The sequence below is a fragment of the Rattus rattus genome, chromosome 11 (genome assembly GCF_011064425.1).
Source record: "Rattus rattus isolate New Zealand chromosome 11, Rrattus_CSIRO_v1, whole genome shotgun sequence".
In the NCBI taxonomy this organism is placed as follows: domain Eukaryota; kingdom Metazoa; phylum Chordata; class Mammalia; order Rodentia; family Muridae; genus Rattus; species Rattus rattus.
The window spans coordinates 90865952-90890291 of NC_046164.1; the positions used below are offsets into that span (position 1 = coordinate 90865952).

At 40.6% G+C, this 24340-nt stretch overlaps 1 long non-coding RNA gene across 3 annotated transcripts in view; it reads right to left on the reverse strand.

Moving 5' to 3' along the window:
- The window catches only part of LOC116912903, a 214899-nt gene that overhangs the window by 39179 nt on the left and 151380 nt on the right, over positions 1-24340 (reverse strand). The window contains exon 1 of one of the 3 annotated variants that reach the window (XR_004389491.1): positions 5122-5577. The exons of the other annotated variants lie outside the window; for them this stretch is intronic. This is a non-coding gene — a long non-coding RNA (uncharacterized LOC116912903). Of the gene's footprint in view, positions 1-5121; positions 5578-24340 lie in introns of those variants that run through there. 3 annotated transcript variants of the gene reach the window in all.

Consider the following 24340-nt stretch of genomic DNA (forward strand, 5'->3'; position numbering starts at 1 on the left):
GAGATCAAAGGAAAAACTTGGAAGTGTCATGATACATTGAACTGTGCCTAAAAGCGTCCATGTAAGTAACTGACAGGAAGATGGACAGCAGTCATCCTTCCAGGGTAAAGGGTAGAAGCCTCCTGGCTGCTCTCACCTTCATGAGTACCACGGCTTTACCCGTCAGGAACCCAAACCTGTGCCTCTTTTATCATTTGCTACCTAAGCATGCATTCCTGAACACCATCGGTTGTCCTGTGGGGCATTCTGAGGTGGGCAGTGTGGATTCGGCCGCATGCAAATTAGCATTTACTCCTGTCGTACTGAGGCAGCCCACTCACAGTCATCTTGAGAGGAGTGGACTCCAAAGACTGTGGAAGCACCATCAGCTCAGTACTGGGAACAAAACTGTGTGTACGGCTAGCGACGAAAAGCAAAGGTTTGTAATCCCACCGTGTGTCTGGGAGAAGAACTGTGGGACGCAACACCCTAAAGGGATGAAGAGAAACGCCTTTGAGAAGCATCTACAGGTGTCGAGCACGTTTTTATGAAGGCTGGCTTAATGAACACATTTTAGTGTTTTATTACATATAAAGGACATTTTGAGTAACAGGGCATGGCTCTGTTTAGGTCTGATTATAACCTTGGATCCCTTTAGCCATGCTTTCAGTGTACACTACTGAAAGCCAGAGAGATGATGCAGCCAAGTGGCACACACAGCATTGACCTGGAGCACAACGGAAATGATCCACTCATGGTCTGATGAGCAGAGTTGACCGAATTATCACCCCTTTCTAGACTCATCCCAGTCTTCTAATCTGAATAATTATCTCCTCAGCTTCTTTTTTTTTTTTCTTTCCTTTTTTTTTTTTTTATTTATGCAAAGCAATCAATTCAGGGTGTTAATTGGCATTCAGGAACCAGTCATTGACTATCACTTGATTTTTCAGGTTGGACTAATATGTTGAAATCAATCCCTGTAAACTAGAAAATCTGTTTACATGTGACATGGAGAAAAGACAATCCCAGGTTTATGTTCAATTGCTCATTTGTAAGGAGAGATAATGGGTTCGCCATTTCCAAAAGTGCTTTTAATGCTCTCACTATTCGAAAAAAAAAAATTAACCATATAATACAATCCTGGCCTTATTTTCTTAATAGTGTTCTGCCAAAGTAAAGATGTTTAGAGATATTCAATTCATAAAGTAATAGATTTTTAACTTGTTGAAAATACATACACACACACACACACACACATCTCCATATTTCACATACACACAATGCTAGGATGCTATATAAACAATCTCTTTTTGTTCTACTTTCCCACAAAAGTACTATATGGAGAGAGTAATCAGCTGTAATTATTGCTTTTGAAAACTCAGGCTTTAAAACCCACGAAATACTTTAAAAATAAATGCAGGAAGCTTCGTAAAATACATTTTCTCAATTCAACAAAGAAAAAAAAAATCAAACCAGTTAGGACACTCAAGTGTTATTTGCGGCAATCATGATAAGTCAATTTTGGCTTAAACCATGATTGTCATAAACACTCACAAAACATATTATTTACCAGATGGCAATCTTACTCAAGCAAACACATAAAACTTATGTTTCATTATTATCAAATAAGGATGAACTTGCCACTGGGATAACCTCCAGCAGTTAAACAAACACACTGACACAGAACGAGTGTTATGGCTTCTACCACTGCATAAGTGCACCCGGTAAACTTAGTATTTAACACCATCACTACCTCATATTGAAGAATGGAAGCCTCTATCCTAACGTACATGAAAATCACTCCTTTATATCTGGGGGATAGACTTGTGTTTTTAGTTTCTTTAAAAAAAAAACCCTACACTTTAGCATATGAAAAAATAAGAGTAGAAAATTAATGTCTAAGCTAAAATAATTGTTTGAGATTTATATGTTTTAAGCTTGTGGGTCCCTGAGTATGTATGTGCACCATGTTCATGAAATACCAGCAGCGGCCAGAAGAGGGCATCAATTCCCCTGGAACTGGAGTTATACGTGGTTGGAAACAATCTTGTAAGTGCTGGGAACACTATCCAGGTCCTCTTCAAGAGCAGTATCTGCTCCTGATTATTGAACTATTTCTCCAGCTGGCTAAAATATCTTTGAAATACTGACTGCCAGTTGAGGAGGAAAGACCACTCAGTGGTTAGAGCACTGGCTGAAGTTCCAGCTGACTCAGGTTCAGTTCCCACTGCTTAAGACAGCAGCTCGATACCATCTGTGACTTGAGTCCTAGGGGACCAAAACCTGCCTTCCTCTGGTCTCTAAGAACATCGTATTGTATGCATGTGGTACACATACATACTTGCACATATACGTTCAGGCAAAACACACAGATGTTTCTTTAAAAAAGACATTTAAAAAAAAAAATTAACTATCAGTTGCTATTGTGAAATATGCAAAACAATCTAAAGCTTGTTGTTGTAAAATTATATTAAATGGGCTGTCTTTCTCCCCCCACTAGATCCCCTCACAGTGCACCAAGGTGTCTGGTAGGTATCTTGCCAGAAGCACACATCCCAATTCCGTGGCGGCCTAGTGTCTCTAACCACCGCACACTGTCACTCTTAAATCATTACATGAAAGAAGACACAACACAATAACCTTTGATCCAATTGATAAGATATAATTGACCACCTAAACATACAAAGCCCTGTACACATCCATCCCTTAAGAACATTCATAATAACCTGTAAAGGTACAGCATGGAATCGTAACGTCAGCTTCCATATTGTCCCGCGGCTGGCTACTCTGCTGTCTCCTCTTCTCTCCTCCTCTTCCCTCAAACTTTTCTCCCGTCCATCCTTCCTTCTCGTCCAATGACAGGTCTCGTTCTATCCTGTACCGGTCCTCACCTGTATTTTACAAATTAAACGGGGATAAGGCTCTGATGAAGTCACCTGAGTCTTGAGTACATGACTAGGCAGCCATCCTTGGGCAGCAGAATTAGCATCAAAATCCAGATAACTCCAGGGCAAACCACAACAAAAAGCTTATTGTCTCTATACAACAAATAAATATCAAAATTCTATCATCTATGAATGTACAATAGGAGAAGTGTAAGTTAGCTCAATGCTATAGACTAAATAATAGGATAGGATGCTAATGGTCTAGTTACTTGTTTGATGATGTTATTATTGTCCATTTATCATGAGACAGAGTTTTTAAACATCCCAGGGTGACCTCAAACTCTGGATCCTCCTGCTTTAGCCTTCCTAGTACTCAGTTTGCCTAGTTCTTGTGAGCTACCATGCCTGGCTTACTATAGGTCTCTTTGTGACACATCCTGCACTCTGATTTTAGTGTGTGTGTGTGTGTGTGTGTGTGTGTGTGTGTGTGTGTGCGCGCATGCGTGAGTGTTTTATTTGAATGTTTGTGCGTATTTGTGTATGTTCTATTTGAAAACTGCCATGTTGTAAGTATAAGTTTTTTTTTAAAGAAAAGATAATAGAAACTAACATATAGTTTCAAAGTTACCCTTTGAGTTGCAAGAACTAATATAAATGAATCTTCTTTTGCCTACTTATTTAGTTCCATGGCCAAGGCCAAAAAATAATCTCAAAATGCTCTGACTAAGGAGCCCATTGTCCAATAACATTAATAGCCCTTAGCTTCCCATAGGTACAAATAAGCTATCTATCTGCTTAGTCTCAGGGACCAGAAATCCACGTCATGGTCGTTCACGGGGATTCTCCCAGAGAATAAAATGACAAATCCTGTCTGTGTACCATGTCAGATGCTGCAGGGACCTAGCTCAAGAACCATGGAATGAAACACCAACATTTGATTCTGCTGAGCAAGACAGGAGGCCTGTACAGTGGGCTGATGGTCTCACTCACCACAGTATCTTCATTGGAAACTTTTCACTTTGGGTTTACCCTTGAGTGAATCTGTGGTCCTGACAGGCATTGGTAAACGGTCATCTTTCTGAATACAAACATGTGTAAGAACAACAGAAAGAAAACACGTTTTGGTCTAAGGCAACATAAATGGATATATTAAATCAGAAAGATATTTGGGGAAAGACACTGCTCTTCTGCAAGTTGGCCCCAAAGCAAACAATTCAGGGCAAGATTTCCACTAAATAGGCCCCAAACCATAAGCAACCTTGCTCTGATGGGCTACAGGAAGGCACCATGCATAGAACATTGTACCACTGACGGGTGGATTGCCTTCAGATTGCAACTTCATTGAGGGTTGAGTCTCTCTATTACAGTCTGAATTGCACCTAAAACACTGAGTATTTTAAAAAAATATTGGTCTGTGACAGACAAAATGGACTTCTTACACGGGCACCTCAGTATCGAAAAGTATAGTGGACTCAAGCGAGGTCATTTCATCACTACCAAGAGGCCAGAGGGAGACAACCTTTGAGAGTTGTTCTTCATGAGGGCTCTCCTAACTTCTCATTCTTGAAATATCAGCAAAGAATTTCTCTGACTTCAAACCTGTAATGCCCACTAAGTTTCATTTTTCTTCATAAGTTCTAGTATCCTCATTTTTGACATCTAGAAAAAAATAAATCATTTGTCCACATGATGTCCAAATACTACTTTCTACATGACCATCTTATGTAGCTAATTAATGTATTTTTGTCTCTTGTGTTTCCACTCAAATTAAATGCTGGTATCAATGGTAGTAAAGTAGATAACAGTTGTTAAAATTTAGCAAACAATAAAATTTTTTTTTCATTATTCACTTGTAAACACTAAGTTTGTGCGAATATAAAAAAATAACACAAAATAGTGCGGATTATCTGACAAAGGAAAGCAGATCCTCCCATGGCTTCACCCAACGCTGCCCTCCAGACACTTTAAAGCTCCTATTTTGGAAATGAGGAGGATGGCAAGTGAGAAAGTCATGTTCAGCCTTCAGTGAGCAGCCCATTGCAGAACCATTCTCCTCCCACTATGAGAGAGAGAGAGAGAGAGAGAGAGAGAGAGAGAGAGAGAGAGAGAGAGAGAGAGAGAGAGAGAGAGAATCTGCTGATATGAAAACCCTGAAGGATATTGTTTCTAAATGAGCCATCTTCATGCAAATATGTTCGTATCACCATCCCGAAAGTTGAAAGTTAATTCCTCAATAGTGAGGAGTCATACTCCTTACCAAAGTGAATAAGAAACCACATATGAATCCGGAGAAACAAAAACAGAGCCTCCTTCTAGACAGAAGAAGTTCAGTGAACTGGTGTTTCTCTTGCCAGTGTGACTTGACATTCCACAATACAATGGCAGAGTCTCTCTCCAGCAGGTCATCGAGAGTGTCACCTTTGGACAATCGTACCACCAGTTCTCACATACATCTCTCCGTGTCCCTTTTTCAAAATGTAGTATTTCTTTGGATAATGGAAGCCAGAGAGCCATGACCCACAGGAGCAGGACAGTAAGACAGTGGGTGTCTGAGATGGCCTCGTGGTGACCATTTCCCTGGAGCCTAAGAACTTGCAGCAGCTGGAACAGGCAGCATTAAGAACTGTACACTGGCCATCTTCTGTGTCCCAAGCCCCTCCATGACAGGCACTGATAGTGCATATAATGTCTTAGCAAATCTCAACAGCAGCATCTCTGAAAACAGAATAATACCAGGCTTAGCTCATGAATTTTTCAGAAAATAAAGAGGCAAGATAGCTTCTAGGGGCATATGAACCCTTGCAGTCTCTGTTAACTTTTATCATTGAAAACATAACTGCAAATTATTAGTGTTAAAATACTAGGCATGGCCATTGTTTTCTTGGCATGTTTAGTACTAGAAAGATAAGAAAATAATTCCTATTGATTGTGCGACTGGCAAAGGAATATAAAGCTGAGAAAGAGTCACTTGTAATTAAGTAGCTCTGTTTCTTCTAATTTTTAGAGCAAATGCAATATTATAACTCTTTACTTTTATTAACTGCCAGAATCAATCTGAGAACCCATTTTCCCAATACCCAGAATGAAAAGGACAGAAGTTTGTTTTCATTAGACACAGAGATGTGGTTTCATATACATGCATGCATTGCAGAGGCATTATTTAAGCCATAGTGCATATAATGAACAAACTGTAATCATATCTTTGTCCCAACTCAATTACAAAGGGAACTCATAACTTAGAGCCTTGCAATAAATATCTATTTCCAATTTGGGGCTGATCATTAAATATGGTTCACTCTGAGAATCTGTTAAATGCAAGAATGTTAAAATTCACTTACATTACTTAGAACATATTGATTCTCATGACTATTAATCCACATAAAAACAAGTGGTTCATCTACAAAGCAAGAAGCCTTTCAGTAAAATTCCACTCAACTCCCAGGAGTCTCTGGCTCTGTTCAAGTCAGAGTTCCAATATTGTCAACCCTGTAAATCTTTCTACTCCCTACTAGCATTTGAAATGAAGTTTTCTTCTTCTTCTTCTTCTTCTTCTTCTTCTTCTTCTTCTTCTTCTTCTTCTTCTTCTTCTTCTTCTTCTTCTTCTTCTTCTTCTTCTTCTTCTTCTTCTTCATCTTCTTCTCCTTCTCCTCCTCTTCCTCCTCTTCCTTCTCCTCCTCCTTCCCCTTCCTCTTCCTCCTCCTCCTCTTCTTCCTCTTCTTCTCCATCCATATCCTCCTCTTTTTATCTTTCTCTTCTAATACTACCCTCCTCTTTTCCCCTTCTGTTCCTTCAATTATGGCCTCTTGTAGGACACTAGCGTCTAATTCTTTCCATTAGTATCCTAGCTATGAGGCCTTACTCTCAGGAAAGAAATGAAATAAATTATTTTTAGACATATATTCTTAGGGACAAGACTGCAAAAGTTAAAGTCCTCATGAATAATTTCATTTTACTAAACTGTTTGTGCCAATCAGGAATTTCTAGTATAAAATCCAGGCAAGTATATACATATTTGAAAAGCTATGGAATATTTCTTGCTCAATTTTGGTTTTGTTTATAGGCACAGTCTCATACTACAGTGCAGTTTGGCTTTGAGCTCACTATGTAGCCCAGGCTTGCCTTGAATTCACAGCAATCTTCCTACCTTTAAATTACAGGGATTGTAGGCAGAAGTCACTACAGTCAACTGGACTCTGAAACATGTAATACATCAGTCTCCAAGCACTTCAAGTAAAAACTACTCAAAATGTAGCTTTGTTATTTTGAACAAAAGAGTTATTGTTTGAACATCTACTTATTTGAGAACTGAGATGACAGAGCTATTGAGACTTTTTAACAGTCAACCACAATCTAAATTTTAAAATGGAAAATTACCACAATTTAACCTAACAGATTCAAGGTCTAAGTAGTTATTTTAGAGATTAGCCAGGTTGCGTCAACATGTCAAACAGGAGTTGTGAAAAATTAGGGAATATAGGAGCCTATAGCAACCAGAAGAATAATGCCTCTTTAAAAGAAGTTCACATTAAAACATATCCTGAAAAACAACCATACCAATCAAACTCAGTATTTCCAGGGGACCAGAAGCTTCTGAATGCCAAGCTAGGATGCAAAGGTTCCTTCAGCTCTAACACCCTGTGAGTCTGTGACTTGCTGCAGTGTGAAGGGGGCTAATTAAAAATACCAACACTGCTCTTATGCAAACTAGAGAAGCTATTGGTAAACTAGCTCTGTAGAAATGACGTAACATCAACAAGCTCAGCGGGATGTAGCCATAGCCAGACAGAAGCTCATATGGGAGCTAGTGTGATTAGGAAATCAGAAGCAAGAGGGATGACAGGTCAACAGGAGTGGGAAAAGAAAGTCAATAAACTGCCAAATTTCCAGTGTGACAAAGAGAGAGGTTGTGGGGCTTTCGGTGCCTCCTCAATTCTAGAAAACAAGGGGAAAAAGACTGACTGCCAAACACATTATATACAACATAGTACAGATTACATATTACACACCACATAGGATCATTTCTAAGGACAACAGTGAGTTCATCTGAAAGTCTAAAGCCCCAGTAGGATTCAGGTTTTTTTTCTTTAGTATTTACAGAATGCATGTGCATCGTGAGCTCTTACACAACAGGGTCACTCCTACACTCTGCACCATTAGCTGGATAAGAGGCAGAAAATCTGAGTTGCACAGGATTACTAACTCCACTGTAGGGATATGGTTAGGTTAAATGCACACTCACAATGCGTTATGGGCTTGAAGAAATCAATTTTACCCACTTGAGTCAATTGTGGCAATCTTAATATTGACCACATTTACTCAACTGTCTGCTGTATATAGCTCACAGCTTCTCAGGGCTCATTTATAATTGCTATGCATATAACAGCCTTCCTTCAGGAAAACAAAAGTGGTTATATATGCATATAACACCCTTTTCTCAGGAAAAATTCTTTCACTACTTTTCTTCTCTTTAATAGAGCAATGCCAACAGGTCAGAACATCTCCATATATCATATAGATCTTTATCTGAACCTTTAGTGAGTATAAAAACAATAACTATCATAACAGTAACAGTATCATAACAGGGCCTTAAAATGTGTGTGTTTTTTAGACACAGACAGGTAAATAAGACTGAAAAGCTTACTTCTTTTATTTAGTACTTGCCTAAGATTCTCCACAGGATTGCATCTGGATCTCATTCCATTCCAAAACCTCTATATTATTTTTAAAGACATCTATACCAGAGTTAGCATTACTAATAAAGTGTAGTATACTGTGAACATATTTTTACCAGTAAGAGACAAGATGTTATTGGGGTACATGGGAAATTTTAAGAGTCAAAGTTCTCTTTTAATTATTAAGGCAAATGTATTTGTTTCTGTGTTCTTGCTGTTAAACATGGCTGTTTACAAAATATGAATGTATAGAAAGTATTTATATGTAAATATATGTATGTATATATACAGTGTTGAGCATTATGCCTTTTGAAGAAGAACATGTATCTATAATGATATCACAGTACTTAGCCACCTTCAAAAGCAATATGATGTATTAAGTCATCTAAACATGTGATTATTAGTATAAAATATCTCTGCCATAAGTAACCTAAAATCATTTTTAAAAGCTTAGTGCTTTCTTCCTGCTTTGAATTATCTATTATGTTTTATGAGAGAGAGAGAGAGAGAGAGAGAGAGAGAGAGAGAGAGAGAGAGATTGCTATTTATACCACACTCAAAACAAAATATCTGAAATGAGAAGGGAAATGATGTTGATACTTTCATAGATTTGATAAAGCTCAGTATGGAGAATACGCCTCTAACCTCCGTGCAGACCATGACGCTTAGAGAGCAGTGTGGCTGCCATACATACATACAAACTGTGCTGGCCTGTGACAAACTACGGACTCTGTGATCTGTCTGAAGGGATAGTGGCTCCTTCCCTCTTGTGCGTTTCCCAGATATAACTATTAAGAGATATGTGCTAAAAATTTCAAACTACTCTAAAAAACTGAGAATTTGAATCAATCTCCCAATATCAAACATTCTCAGCTAGTTCAAAAATTATGGAAAAGTAGAGATCATACATTCATGCATTCCTACTTAGAGCTTGTTTTGCCCCTGGGCCACAAATTAACAAGCTACCCAGCCCAGGCTAAACCACAAGTTAATTATCCACCTAGCCCAGGCTAACCTACAGGTTAATCATCCACCTCACTGCTGACTTTCTGACTTATATTCCTGATGGCCACATTCCTAGTAACTAGTCTTCTTTCCATATCTCAGACTTTCTGGCTATACAAATTGATTATTTCTCTAATTATAGTCTCTATTTCATAAAGTCCCACCATTTGAATCAAAATCTACTTGTAACCATTGTTTCTGGTTGTGTGACTATGTGCATGCATGGATGTTTTGTGGGCATGTGGGGGGGTGTGTGTGTGTGTGTGTGTGTGTGTGTGTGTGTGTGACAATTTCAGAAAACTGCATGTGTGCATTGTTGGGAGAAGTCTTACAACAAGGAAACAGGAAAAGGAAGAGAAAGACCTGCAGAGGCTGATGCAATACTCCAAGCTGTCAACCATGGCCATGATGAGCTCATTCTTATGCCAGGTCAGTACATCACTGCCTGTGGACAATGGCCCTGTCCATTTCCTCATAGCTATAATTCTGAAATACTACATCCTACTCCCGTATCCTCAATCAATTCCTCTCATATGTATATCCAATTCAAAATTCCACTTGTGCGCTCAATCCTCCATGGACTCCAGCAGTCTACCCCACATCCTTCGGCTCAGTTCAGTCTCTTCAAAACCACTGTCTTCTGCTGCTTTTCCACAGAAACTTTTGTTCTCCTCTCCGGTCTTCGGAATGCTTTCTCAGTGAGTCTCCATCTTGGTATTTCTCCTCTTACTGCTGTGTTTTTCAGTCACCCACCCCCGACACGCTACTCTACACAAATGGCTCCCGCTGGTAATTACTGGAGAAACTGCAGAAGATGGTTGTGTAATCCTGTTCATTAGTCACCTTTATTCTGCTGCTGAAGAATCCAAGTCAGAAATGAATAGCATTGTGCTTTCTTTTTTGTTTGTTTTTTTTTTCTCTTATTTCCTTCAGACATGTGAAAATGTAATTTTGTGGTAGTTTTGTTAGGCGTGAGAATTTTGCCGTCTTTTCCCTTCCTGCAGTGGTTTCCAAGTGTCATCACAGCCTACGAAGCAAGTAAAGGCCCTTAAGATACAACAGTTATATCACTGCTTTTAATCAGGAAATCTTCCTCCAGTGTTAAAAAGATAGCAGTTTTATTTAAAGCAAGTATTTATACTCCTAATTAATTACTTAGGTATGTGCACACCCATACCAGCACAGGACATTGCACCCTTCAACTATCTTCAATACATCACTAAATTAAATTCAGGATGACATGTGGGTTTAAGTCAGAAACATGCTTCAGTAATTGGGAATATAATAGCTGGCAAATTTTTCACTTTTATTAAAGAAAAAAAAAAACAATAGACTCTTCCTTAGAAGCAAAGAATATCTACAAAACTAGGCGTCTATTCTCACCAGAATTACTTCCCCTGTCTGACTGAAGTTTTGTAGTAAAGAAAGTATCACAGCATGCCCAGGAAAAAATAATTTAATTAAAAGAAAAGCATATTCAGGCTGCCCACTTTACAAGGAAAAAAAATTAAAGTATTCATCCTGGAGTTTATAATGGAATATCTGCTTGCAAAAATTCCTTCTGAATTTTTGACTTCGGTAACAGAATTCCCTGTTTGCTGGCTGGCTGGCTGGCTGGCTGGCTGGCTGGCTGGCTTTTGATCAGTTTCACAGGGCACCTTCTATGGTGAAATAACTGTGATTGGAGCTAGGTTGGAAGCGGAGATAAAGTCGCCTCTATCGTGAATTTCACAGTAGCATGTGGAAAAAGTAAATAAGTTAATATTTTTCTCCATCAACACATTAATGCGTATTTGGAGAAGGAGGGTATCTGGGTAGAATAAAATACAACACCAGAAAGCCCTGGAAGTCAGGCAATGCTTTTTTGAGCAAGTAAAGTGGTGGTTTAATGATAAAACCCAATACTTCTTTGCTGACCTACAGAATATGAATTTTAAAAATTGAATTCTTGGCTAGATGGCCATGAGAATGAATGAAAGTCTGCAACTGACAGGAGTGAGGAAGTAGGGGACATCTCCAGAAAAAGATAAAGGAGGTTCTCAAGAATGGGGATGTCCTTAACTGTGACTCACAGAATTGGGTATATGGAACCTGAGGAGGACACCTCCTGTACCTAGGCAGCAATCCCAGTGGAGCTATAGGGACACTGACCTATCCACAAAGCTTTTGGCCCAAAATTTATCATGTCTACAAGAAATGCAGGCACAGGGGTTGGAGCCAAGACTGAGAGAGTGGCCAAGTAATAAGTGGCCCAAATTGAGACCTATGCAATGGGCAAGCACCAATCCCTGACACTATTAATGATACTGTTCTATTTGCAGACAGAAATCTAGCATGACTGTCCTATGAGAGGCTTCACACGGCGACCGACACAGACAGATGAAGGCACCCACCGCCAAACAGTGGCTAGAACCCGGGGACACTTATGGAAAAACAGAAGGAAGGATTGTAGGTCCTGACAGGGATAGGAACGCCACAGAAATACCCACAGAGTCAACTAACTTGGGCCCTTGGGGCTCTCAGAGACTGAACCACCAACCAAAGACCTACTGACTGGACCTAGGCCTCCCCACACATATGTACCAGACATTTGTGGATCCTGAGCAACTGGAGTGGAAGCTCCAAATACAGCAAAAGCTGTTGCCTGGATGTGGGGTCTAGGTAGTCCAGTTAGGCTACCTAGCCTGGCAGACCCTGGTGTACCAGGGTTAGGGGATACCCAGGGGAAGCCCTACCATCTCAGAAGAGTAGGAAGGGTGATGGGGGAAGGGTTGTGGGAGGGGGTGGCCAGGAGAAGGGCAGTGAGTGGGATGTAGAATAACTAAATCAAATTAATTAATTAATTAAAATTGAATCCACATAAAATAAAATCGATAAACAAAATGGGGGAAAAATCCATTACCTAGTCCATGGTGAGGAATGGGGAATTCCTGAACGAAGGAACAGAGTAGGTGAAGATTCTAAACCAGGAAATAAGGATGCAAAAGGGTCTGGGACTGAGGAATGAGCAGGTGAGATGGCCACATTGGTAAGACAGGAAAACAAGGCTTCCCTTAGTCAGGGCTCTGGACTGTGATAGGGATTTTCACTCTTAATTTTAGAACAGGAATAAAGAGAGAGGGGAAAATGGCTGGAAATTAATTTAGGGGAGGATGTGAGATTATTGATCCAAAGGCCATCATTGTCTACAAAAGGGTTATAATAGTGTCGTCCAGAACAAGACATTGTATCTGAGAAGTGGGTAAGCAAATAGTTGACAGTGGCTGTTTGGGGAATGTTTGGAAATGAATGCTGGCATGTAGGATGAAGGCTGCATTTGAAATAAACTGAAGAAACGAGGTGAAGGAATGTTGCATACAGGTTTTGAATCTTAGTTTGTCCATGGAGTTCATCACACTTGCTAGACTGAAGGCAAATATACATCATAGATATACTGTTAAACGTCACAGAACAGCAAGTCTATAATACAGATCATAGCTAGACAAAACTAAGACATATCTAAGACAGAGACATAGAATGCAAAGTGAAGGCCAGGACAAAAGCCCTGAACTCTCAAACATTTAAAGACTTGGAAAAAAGAGTCAAATAATGAATGCCAGACCAGGAGCAGATTCAGAAAGAGGTCCAGAAGACATGATGCCCCTAGCCAAGAGAAGACTGCGTCCTTCATTAATGAAAAAGCAGCACACCAGAAGATGGTGAGAGGTCACAGAGAAGGTACCACAAGCAGGGAGATACACAGGTTTTTCCTTGGTCCTTCCTAGACAAGAACAGGGTTAATCCTATAACTCATGTTGTGTATGTTGAATGGTATGTGGGAGATAAGGAAATAAATATAGCCAAGAAAAATTCTTAGTGGTGTGAGGCTAAACTCCACGTGATAGCTCAGACACTCCTTGATATGTTTCAATCCTGAAATCTTCAGGAATAATAATCAATTGCCACTTCAAAGAGTATCTCCCCATAACCGCATACCCTCCCTGTGACCAGTGTCTCCCATTCAGAAGAAAATCCCTTTGTCATGTTTACTTTACATAATGTTCGTGCATTCATATCCCAATCATTTACTCTTTGAACCCTGAATGTCCTGAACTTGAATGGGCACCGTAGGCAACCTCGTGTAAGGGAAACATCCCACCATGTCACTGTTCAGGCACATTCTGAAGGCACATTTAACTCATGAGTCCCACAGTTCAAAAGACTGATGGCTGATAATTTCTTAAGAAAAGACATAAGGACTTGATTTTTTTTTTTAATGTAATAAGGAGTTAAATAAAAAATGTCACCGTTCACTTGTGCTACCTCAACCATAACTGCGCTGCATTGAAATTGTCCTTATCTATTCAATAACTAACTGTATCTTGTCATGTAAAAGCTCTGACATGACAATTAACATCTCTGTTATTCTGCAAGTAAAATTAAATCGCTCACTAGTAAAATAGAATAAAGACAACCGGAAAGGCAGATAGATATGCCACCTATCTTCTTACTGCAGTCTATCCTTGGCTGACTTTTACTATGCAACTTACAGAGAGAGGATGAAAAAAGAAAAGAAACTTTGACACTTGTTCCATGATGTAATACAGCGCTCACCCATCAAATTATGAGTTCACATAGATTCAGACCTGCAAGTCACTCTATGTACAAAAATGAAGCCGACATAGACAGCCAGTCATCCCTTTTTCCTAAGCAGCTCACCTTTGTATAATACTGATTTACGTCCTTCCCAGGGTAGCTGTGAAGATCAAGAGAAGTACTGACCATACCATCAACTTCTCTTCATTCCCGACTTACTAGGCTAAGCATCCAATGTGTAATCATGTGGGCTCTCTCCACGGGCAACTAGTTGGTATTTCTGTTCTGATCTCTCAGACATAGCTAAACTGAGAAGTCAAGTAATTTGACAAAAGTCAGCCAATCATTAAATAGATTAGGGCTAAATAATTCCAAACTGACAGTGCCATGATTTTCCACTATGCCATACAGCTTTTCTAAATAAAGGCTCTTTTTGAACTGGAAACATGAGTCAATACAAACTAGATAAATGATAGATAGATAGATAGATAGATAGATAGATAGATAGACAGACAGACAGATAGATAGATGATGGACAGATAAAATGATAGAGAGATAAATGATAGATCAATAATAGATACATAGGGGTTGGGGATTTAGCTCAGCGGTGAGCGCTTGCCTATGAGCGCAAGGCCCTGGGTTTGGTCCCCAGTTCCGAAAAAAAAAAAAAAAAAACCAAAAAAAATAGATATATAGAAAGAGATTATAGACAGATGAAAAGTAGATAAATAGATGACATAGATAGATAACAAACATAGACATAACATAGTTGTAGATAGATAATGGACAAATAGACCACCGATAGGTGATAAATGATAGATATGATACTAGATGGTGCCTGTCTTCCTGGATGGATGGATAGATGGACAGATGGATAATAGATAACAGAATTAGAGAACTGTGGGTTTCATAGTTAGGAGAGTGGTATCTATGATTTGGGTTCAGATCTCAATTTTTTTCTTTAATGCTTCAATATCCTCAGGTGCAAAATGGATACAATAACATATCAAAAAAGAGGTTTTTAAAAGTATTAAAGGAGTATAAGTATGTATATAGTGAAATCCACAGTAGTTACAAAAATATTATATTTTAATATTTTAATCACATGTGTGTGTATTTGAGTGCAATCACTAGAAGCATATGAGTGCGTGTGAAGGCCGGAAGAGTACACTTAATCCCAAGTCATACAGAGAGAAACCCTGTCTAGAAGAGAAGAAGAAGGGGATGGGTGGAAGGGGAAGAGGAAGTTGCTGATAAGTCATGTTCATAGCAATGAGTGTGTGTGTGTGTGTGTGTGTGTGTGTGTGTGTGTGTGTGTCTGTGTGTGTGTGTGTGTGTGTGTGTGTGTGTGTGTGTGTGTGTGTCTGTGTGTGTGTGTGTGTGTGTCTGTGTGTGTGTGTGTGTGTGTGTGTGTGTGTGTTTGTGTGTCTGTGTGTGTGTGTGTGTGTGTGTGTGTGGTGTGTGTGTGTGTGTGTGTGTGTGTGTGTGTGTGTGTGCTATATCAAATTATATCAATGCTTTTCTTGACAGTCTTTTCTCCTTCAAAAAGTTCCAAGAAAATGTTAACACTGTTTATTTTGGGATGGAAGAATAAATACTGGTAATATTTACTTTCTATTTTATGAAGATTTTAAATTTTACATTTTTTTATAGGCAAGGGCATTTTATGTTTCTCACTATAGCCTGGAACCTGATCCTCCTGTCTTGTCCTCGATGAATTTGGATTACGAAAATGCATCGGCACTAATTTCGCAATCTATTTTTATTCATATTGTATAGTTTATTCCCTTTCTGGCCCCAGGTTCTTGGCATTCTTTTAGGCCCTAAATAACTGGGAATAAAACAAACTCCCTCCTGAGTTTGCCCATCCCCCTGACCAAGGCAGAGGTACAAAAACAAACTAGACTCTACGGCCAGCAGAAGGAAAACCAGCTACTAAATACTACACTAGGTTGATCTAACGTCTCTCATCAGAGTGGCGTCTGAGCAGAGACAGGATAATACGAACCTCCCAAGCCGACCATCACAGGAACATTTGAGACAGAAATATACACAAAGGTCCTGAGTATTAAAATCCTAATTTTTCCTTTCAGCTTTTTTAACATTGTCAGAAAGGAAAAAAAAAAACCAAACAAACAAACACAAACACAATAAAACCTGGCCCTGCAGCTCCGTTATCAAACTAGCATCACTGTTATTCTGAACATCAACAGCAGAACCAGGGGGGTGAACCTTGGTCTTACCCCTTGATTGTACAGTGCTAGCTTCAAAAGAAAAGTATACAAGGAAACTGAGTGGTCCCCTGCATTCACAGTGTCTAAGAGGCAAAAAGGCATCAGATCCTTTCCCTTCCCATGTCAAGAAACAGCAGCTGGTTGCCTGCACTGTGCCCAGCAGCTGAGTGATGTGTGGAGATGAAGGAGACATATTGCTGGCCCCCACTGACATAACAGCCTCAGCAAAAACACTACATGTCCGGAATGGCTAGAGAATCCTGCAAGATGGAATACTGTTAAGGCTCAAACTGCTACACAATGACTTTCTCTATGTGAGGTAGAACAGATACCATGAGTTCCAGAGGCCAGGAACTATGGTGGCTATTAAGAATCTAAGGACAGTCAGTGATAAACCCTTTTAACTCTCTTTCATCTAAGTATGGTGGGTGTTTTACTGAGGAACACTGCCCAGAAAAGGAAGCATGAGTACTGAGGTCATTGAAAGTCTGACAGGGATAAGTTTAGGGCATGACCACCGCTAAGAACAGTCTTTAACGTTCCTGAAAGCAGTGTGAGAGTATAGCGACATCGCAGTTAGACATCTAGGGCAGGAAGCACTGGAACTGGATTAAGCCTTGGAAGCTAACATGCAACTGAGCTTGCTTCTTCGGGACCGTAATCTGCAGAGACCTACCTCCTTTGCTCGCCCGCTTGCCCGGTATCACAGTACTCAGCACCGATGGCATCAGGATATAAGTAACATCAGACAGAACAGTACTAAGTCTATAGGATGGAGAATGTAACACTGACTGCAACACCCCCTCGCCCGTCTCTGCTTCTACTTGCTGGAAAGGGTTGAGCATTTCAGGCCTCACTGTAGCCAAAACTTTGCTCTGGCTGAGGTGGGGACTTGAGTCCCTCTTTGGCTATGGCCTACAGAGGAGCACATCAACATAGCAATGAAGAAATTTTGGCTGCTTTGGATAATCCAGGCCATGGCTTTCAGGACACGAGAAAAGAGTAAGTGGGTTTCCTCATCATTTCTGAAAAACAGGGAAGTACATAGATTCCTCTGTCAATCATTATCTGCTAAAACCTAAAGGGGTAAGGTTGTCTTAGGGGTAGATTTTTAAAGCTTTGAGGGACTTTTATGGAGAAGTTGAAAAAACAACAATCTCAGAGTACTAAAAAGTTCTCTCACCAGACTTGAAACCAAATTTCCCCTATCCAGATGGCTTCCAAGGCCAAGAGGGAGGGAAGTCCCGCTGCCTTTTTATGTTGGTCTTGATTGTTGTTAATGATCCCCAGCTGTAAGGCTCCCACATCTCTTTAACCTCTCTCTGGTTGGCCTCACATATCTCTCTCTGCCTCTCTTGCAGGGGAAATAGAACACAACACAACACAGTGCCCTTTCCCTAGAGCGTGTGCTGTATAACACATGCAGGTCAGCTGCCAAATGGACCCTAAACTTTGCCCGTTCACATTGGCAAGATCCCTAGGCTGTCCCGGAAGAAGTGGATTGGCATCGTAACTCCTGGGGGTAATGTGGAGCCAACCCAAGAACCAGCAAGAGAACTGCGGCACTCTGTAGCCTGTAGTCACTCTCTGATGCTTCTGCTTCCACTGTCTTCAAAAGTCGAGACTATTGGGGATACATTGTATGTTAAGGGCTCTGAGTCTAAAATTCAGAGTCCCTGCTTCAAAGTTCCTTTCCAAAGTGTCCAGCTGATGCTAACACTAATGCTCACAACAGTTTTTCTGGTATCCGTAACTCACTCATTCAAAAACCTTTAGACTGATGACCCAGTGGATGCAGAAGGCCCAGAACAAAATAAGTGTTAGAGTCCTAGCCAAGCCAGGGCAGAGCTGAAGATAGGTAATATTCAAAATCGAGGAACCTTTCAGGCAGAAACAGCAGAGCTGAAAAGCAGAGGCTGAACTGGGGTGTATGATGCATACGAATGTAGTTCCTCCAGGACTTGTGAAAAGAGCTAATCGGCATGTTAAGGGATAAAGACAGGAAAAGCCTGGGACAAGGGTAAGAGCTCAGAGTACTGAGCAAGATCTTGGGGGAAAAAAAAAACCAAAAAAACAAAGAGAAAACAAAGAAATAACCTAGGTCTTCCATCAAAACTCCGTTAAAGGACACTATATGGTGCAGGTCTCCTCCTACACAGTTCCCTTCCAAGGTTAGAGCGCTCCTAGGCTGCTGTAACCAGGTTACTAATTACCCTTCACTCCTGCCCAAACACACTGGTTAACAATGGACAATTAAATGTTTCACTTCCGTTGAGTCAACTGTTTTTCCCAGTAGGCTGGTTTTGTCTAACCACAATACCAATCCAAGAACCCAGGGAACTATTGGCTCTCATGTGCTATAAAATAAGAGGCAATAGGCAAATACTGCAAAGGAACTTAAAATTCTCCTTGTGAAAATGACTCGAAATCATTTCAACCTTGCAGAAAGTAGCTGCTTAATGCCCTCTCGCTGACACACACATACATTTAGAGCACTTCCCTGCCCCAGCAAGCTGCATTCCAGCAGCCTGCCTGCCCTGGGCTCTCCAGCCAGGTCCAGATGAAATGCCCTGAGTCCAGTAGAGCTTTCTACTCCAGGATTTTAAAAATGGACCCAATAAAGAAAATGTGATTTCCAAGCATAGAATCTAGTTTCCCTCGTTCTTTCATTTGATTCTGGGCCAGAAGGAGCAAGGCCCTCTCCTCTTCTTTACTGTAAATGTAAAGAGGAAGAGAGGGAGAGATTTGAATCTTAACCCTGAAAACCTCCACTAGCCAAGAGCAGCAGGGCAGGAAACCCAGTCCCGGATCAGGCAGGCAGATGTAGGAGTAGGCAGAGACACTAGGCATATGACATGGCGTGTTGTGTTAAATCCTTACTCCTGTGGCTCTCCTACCCCCAGCCCCACTTCCCTCCCTCTCAGGCATTTCCAACACTGAAGAACGGTCTTCTAGGGACTAGAGAGATGCTCTGCTTTTTCAGAGGACCAGAGATCAGTTCTCATCACCCAGGACAGGCAGCTCACAATTGCCTATTTTCTGGCCCTCAGAAACCAGCAAACACTCTAACTCTTCTGCCCATCTTTTGTTAAAGTGTAGACACAAGAGAAAAGCAGGAAACCACTGGCTGTCGGGCCAAGGGTGTTAAGACAAAGGTGCACTAACAGACCGTTGAGCATGTCTTGTGTGAAGACTCTTGGTTTAGACGACTGTTCTCAAGACAGAAATAGTTTTACCTTTGTATCATCTCACACCCTTATTAGCTACTCTTTAAAATACAGAGTATGCCTGAGAATCACCTAACAAAGCTTCCCTGAGCTGGATCCACACGTCCAGCACACCCAGTATGTATGCCTAAGTGAAGATGCAATACAAAGAGGAAATAGAGTTAATAGAATTAATTTAGCTCAGGACCTTAGTACAAGGCAAGATCTCCCGCACACAGGTTGTTCTGCCTGCACATCTCTGAAAGAAAGGTTTGTTTACAGTACTGATGGGAACGCTGAAGGCCTGCACATTCACTGCTGGGCTGAGACTCAGACCTGTCTGTCCCCAAGGCTCTTTCCTTCCATCCTACGGCAAATAAAAGCCCGCCTGTGCTCTTAAAAGATACATCCTTATCTCTGTGTTATTTTGAATAAGAATGGATACTGTAAGTTTATACATTTAAACGCTTAGGGAGTGGCACTATTTGAAAGGATTAGGAAGTGTGGTGGCCTTGTATGGGTGGTTTTATTGGAGGGAGTGTGCCACTGGGGGTGTGGCTTGAGGTTTTAGATTCTCCAGGGGCTCTTTTTCTGCAGCCTGCAAATCCAGATGTAGACCTCTCAGCTCCTTCTCCAGCACCAAGTCTGAATGCACGCTGCCATGCTTCCTGCCATGATGATAATGGACTGAACTGTAAGCCAGCCCCACTTAAATGTAGTCCTTTGTAAGAGTCGCTACGGTCATGCTGTCTCTTCACAGAAATAGATTCCTGGGTGATGCAAACGCCTTTGAGAAGACAGGTGGTCCACACCTATTGTCCCGACAACTGTATCAGGAGCTATAGAAACAAAGGCAGTAAACATGGAAGCAAGATTAAAAACAGAAAGTTCACATTTCCAGGCCTCAGGAAACAAGGCCATTTGTATGCACAAGCCGGAGTCTGTGAAACAGCACAATAGCATTGCTTCAAGACACATATCAGCCCTGCCAAGTGTTGCGATTTTCCTCAAATGCCGAAAGTCAGTCTGTTAAAAAATCACACCCCAGGGACAGCACTACAATCCATCTCTGAGTCCATGTCATGTTTCCTCAGTTTACTTCAAGTCAAAATGCATATTTTTTTCCCAGGGCTCCCAAGGCTGGGGTCAGCCTAGCTAATGAAAAGCAAGCTGTCTCTCCTCCCTACTATACACAATGGCAAAGTAACAAAATGCAGGTTCTGATCCTGGCATGTTTGTTGTTGGTGATGATGTGGAAACTGATGGCCGACACTTCCATTCTCTCTAGGCTGCGAAGGCCCTGCTGGGAGAATAGAGAAGGAAAAAACTTTTGATTTTGACTAGAAGTAAAACAGTTGGATAAACATGACATGACACGGTGTCAGAGTGCATAATGTCAGAGTACATAACCATGGGACTAGAGAATTCACAGACATGGGTAGAATACATATAGCTAAGATTCAGGAGTGTGCTCATGGAATTGCAAACTATCAGGATGGAGTTCTGACAAGAGGTAAAGAAAGGAGGAAAGAAAGAAAGAAAGAAAGAAAGAAAGAAAGAAAGAAAGAAAGAAAGAAAGAAAGAAAGAAAGGAAGAAAGGAATGTTGTTGTAAAAATATAAAAAATAAAAAGGGCATCTTTTATCCCCACTAGGTCTACACCACAGTGCCCCAAGATATCTGCTGGATATCTTAATTCTCAGTCAGCAAAGCCTCTTACCTGCTTTGCTCCATCCCATATCACACTACTAGAGACCTCTCTCTGAGCCATCAGCAATCTCTCTACCTATCTAGTTAGTTCCCAAGGCAGGTTTCCATGCCAGAAGCACACATCCCAACTCCATGGTGGCCCAGACCAGCTGCCCCACACTCCATTACACTTAAATCTACACATGAAAGAACACACAACACCTTTGGCCCAATTGATAAGATATAATTGCCCACTTAAACATACAAAGCCCAATACACACCCATCCCTTAAAAACATTTGTAACAACCTGAAAAGGTACAGCATGGAATCTTAGCGTCACCTGCCATATTGTCCTACCATGGCTTCTCTCCCTGTCCCTCCTGTCTCTTCCTCCTTTCTATTCCAGTCTCCTCCTCTTCCTTCACTTTTCCCCTGCCCATCCTTCCTTCTTGTCCAATGACAGGCCTCCTTCTATCTGCCTCACCTGTGACATCATCCCACATTTCATCGTTTCGTCTAATTAAAAAAAAAAACTTTTCTCTCAAATATAAGCTGAGCACAACTGTTATCATTTTGTAATTAAAAGCATAAAATTTATCTAACACCCAGTCTAACACTCTATCAGTTAAAGAGAACATTCAGTTATCCATTCCAGCTTAAGAAAGGCTTAAGATCTATATTATATCTTGGCTACCTTGTATACTATCTGATAAGTATCCAATAAAATATATATATTCAGAGTTAAACAGCCTGATAGGCTATTACACTATAATCAGCCTTCAACGCCATCAGAAATTTGAGAATGACCAAATATCTATATACATAGGAAGCCTAACACGGCTTCCAGAACTGAGAGGTTGTAGAGACAAATCTCCACTAGTACAGTCCCCTGTTAGCAACATGTGAGCACAAGTCTTCAGCCTTCTGGCCTAAAATCAACTGACAGACTGTTGAAATGCAGATTTTGAAGGGCTGATCACCCTGTCTTATCAGGGCTTATCAGTCAACTATTCTACATTATTTGTCCTTTTCTGGACAGCATTAACCTGCAGATGAAACAGGCAGTTTTGTCCAGTGGCTACCTAGCCACAAAGTATTGCCTCACCTGGAGGTAGAGACGCTCAACTTCTTCATTAAATCGACCAAAGGGGAACTGTTAGGAGCAGATATGTCTCAACAAAAGATAAAAAACTTTAAATCTCAAATTTTGTGGATTTCTGATGTTTTTGAAAAACATCTATCTATTAAAGGTAATCTGTACTGCTGTCTTTATATCTTAATAATACCTTGAAAGTACTCTCACAAACTCAGAGCCATGAATTTGCTATTTGGCCCTTAACTCACATGTGTAATCAACTGAGAAGTTCGTAATGACATCAATAGAAGGACTGGTTCTAAACCTTGTACTTTTAAACTCTTTTAATAAATAAATTCTATATCAAAGCAAAGATATGATTTTAGCTTAGTTACCAAATGAGATTATGACTGTTTAACTCAATCTAGCTAATTCCTCCCTGTTAAATTACAACCATTTCTAAATTCCTCATAAAAACAACCTTAGAATAACTGTTTTCAGTCCCCCAAAATCCAGGGAACTGGGGCGACGACTCCTCCATAACTTCTTCAAGCTGTACATGGGCATTGAGATATCCTTGGGGTTAGAGGGTAGGAAGAATGAAGCAAATTCTGTAGTGGGATGTGTCCTGACTGGACCCAGCTGAAGGTCCTTGAGACCAGGAATCCAAGTAGGCACACTCTGTAAAATGCAACTCTCAAGACAAAAGTTTAGAATCGAGATATCTTTTTCGTTGATTCTTCTGAACCAATTTTTTCAGGCAGTCTACCTCTATCAAATCTGATCAGTATGACTCTGTGAGGTTTCCAGAGCCTAATCACACTTTTTAGAACACAAAGATAAAATCTTTTTTCAAAAATACTTTTCATTATACCTGTCATTAAGAAGTAGCTTGTCTAACTAGCATTTCAACCCAAAATTCCTGTCGAGCCCATGTTAAAAGGAATAGGAGTATCCTGGAAGACTTTCTAAACAACTTTCATAAAAAGCAGCTTTTAATCTCTAACTCTATGAACTGCCATTAGTTATCACACATCAGGGGACCTACTAGGCCTTTTCCTTGTTAAAGGTTCCCAGGCTTGGGCCATCACATGATTCAACATGGCGCTGGCCCCTTCTTCCTTAGAAAATAAAACTTTCTCTCAACTTTTCGGATTATTAGTGGACTCTTGCCCCACGTTGGTTTGCCATCTATTGTTGTAAAAATATAAAAAATAAAAAGGGTATCTTTTATCCCCACTAGGTCTACACCCCACTGCCCCCAAGATAACTGCTGGATATCTTAATTCTCAGTCAGCAAAGCCTCTCACCCACTTGTGGGATGATGTCACAGGTGAGGCAGGTACACGATAGAAGGAGGCCTGTCATTGGACAAGAAGGAAGAATGGGTGGGAGAAAAGTTTGAAGGAAGAGGAGACGACTGGAATGGAGAGGAGGAAGAGACGGGGGGACAGGGAGAGAAGCCATGGCAGGACAACATGGCAGGTGACGTTAAGATTCCACGCTGTACCTTTACAGGTTGTTACAAATGTTTTTAAGAGATGGATGTGTATTGGGCTTCCTGTGTTTAAGTGGGCAATTATATCTTATCAATTGGGTCAAAGGTTACTGTGTTGTGTGTTCTTTTATGCCTCGATTTAAGTGTAATGGAATGTGGGGCAGCTGGTCTGGGCCACCATGGAGTTGGGATGTGTGTCTCTGGCATGGAAACCTGCCTTGGGAACTAGATAGGTAGAGAGATTGCTGATGGCTCAGAGAGAGACTTCCGGCAGTGTGATATGGAATGGAGCAAGGCAAGTCAGAGGCTTTGCTGACTGAGAATTAAGATATCAACAGCTATCTTGGGGACTGCGGTGTAGACCTAGTAGGGGATAAAAGATACGATTTTATTTTTTTTTATATTATTACAACAACAAAAGAAGAAAGAAAAGAAGGAATCTTAAAAATTAGCTATTACCTTTTTGCTACTGTACTATTAGAAATAAGGTAAAACCCCGAAGTCACTAATTTCCGACCAAGG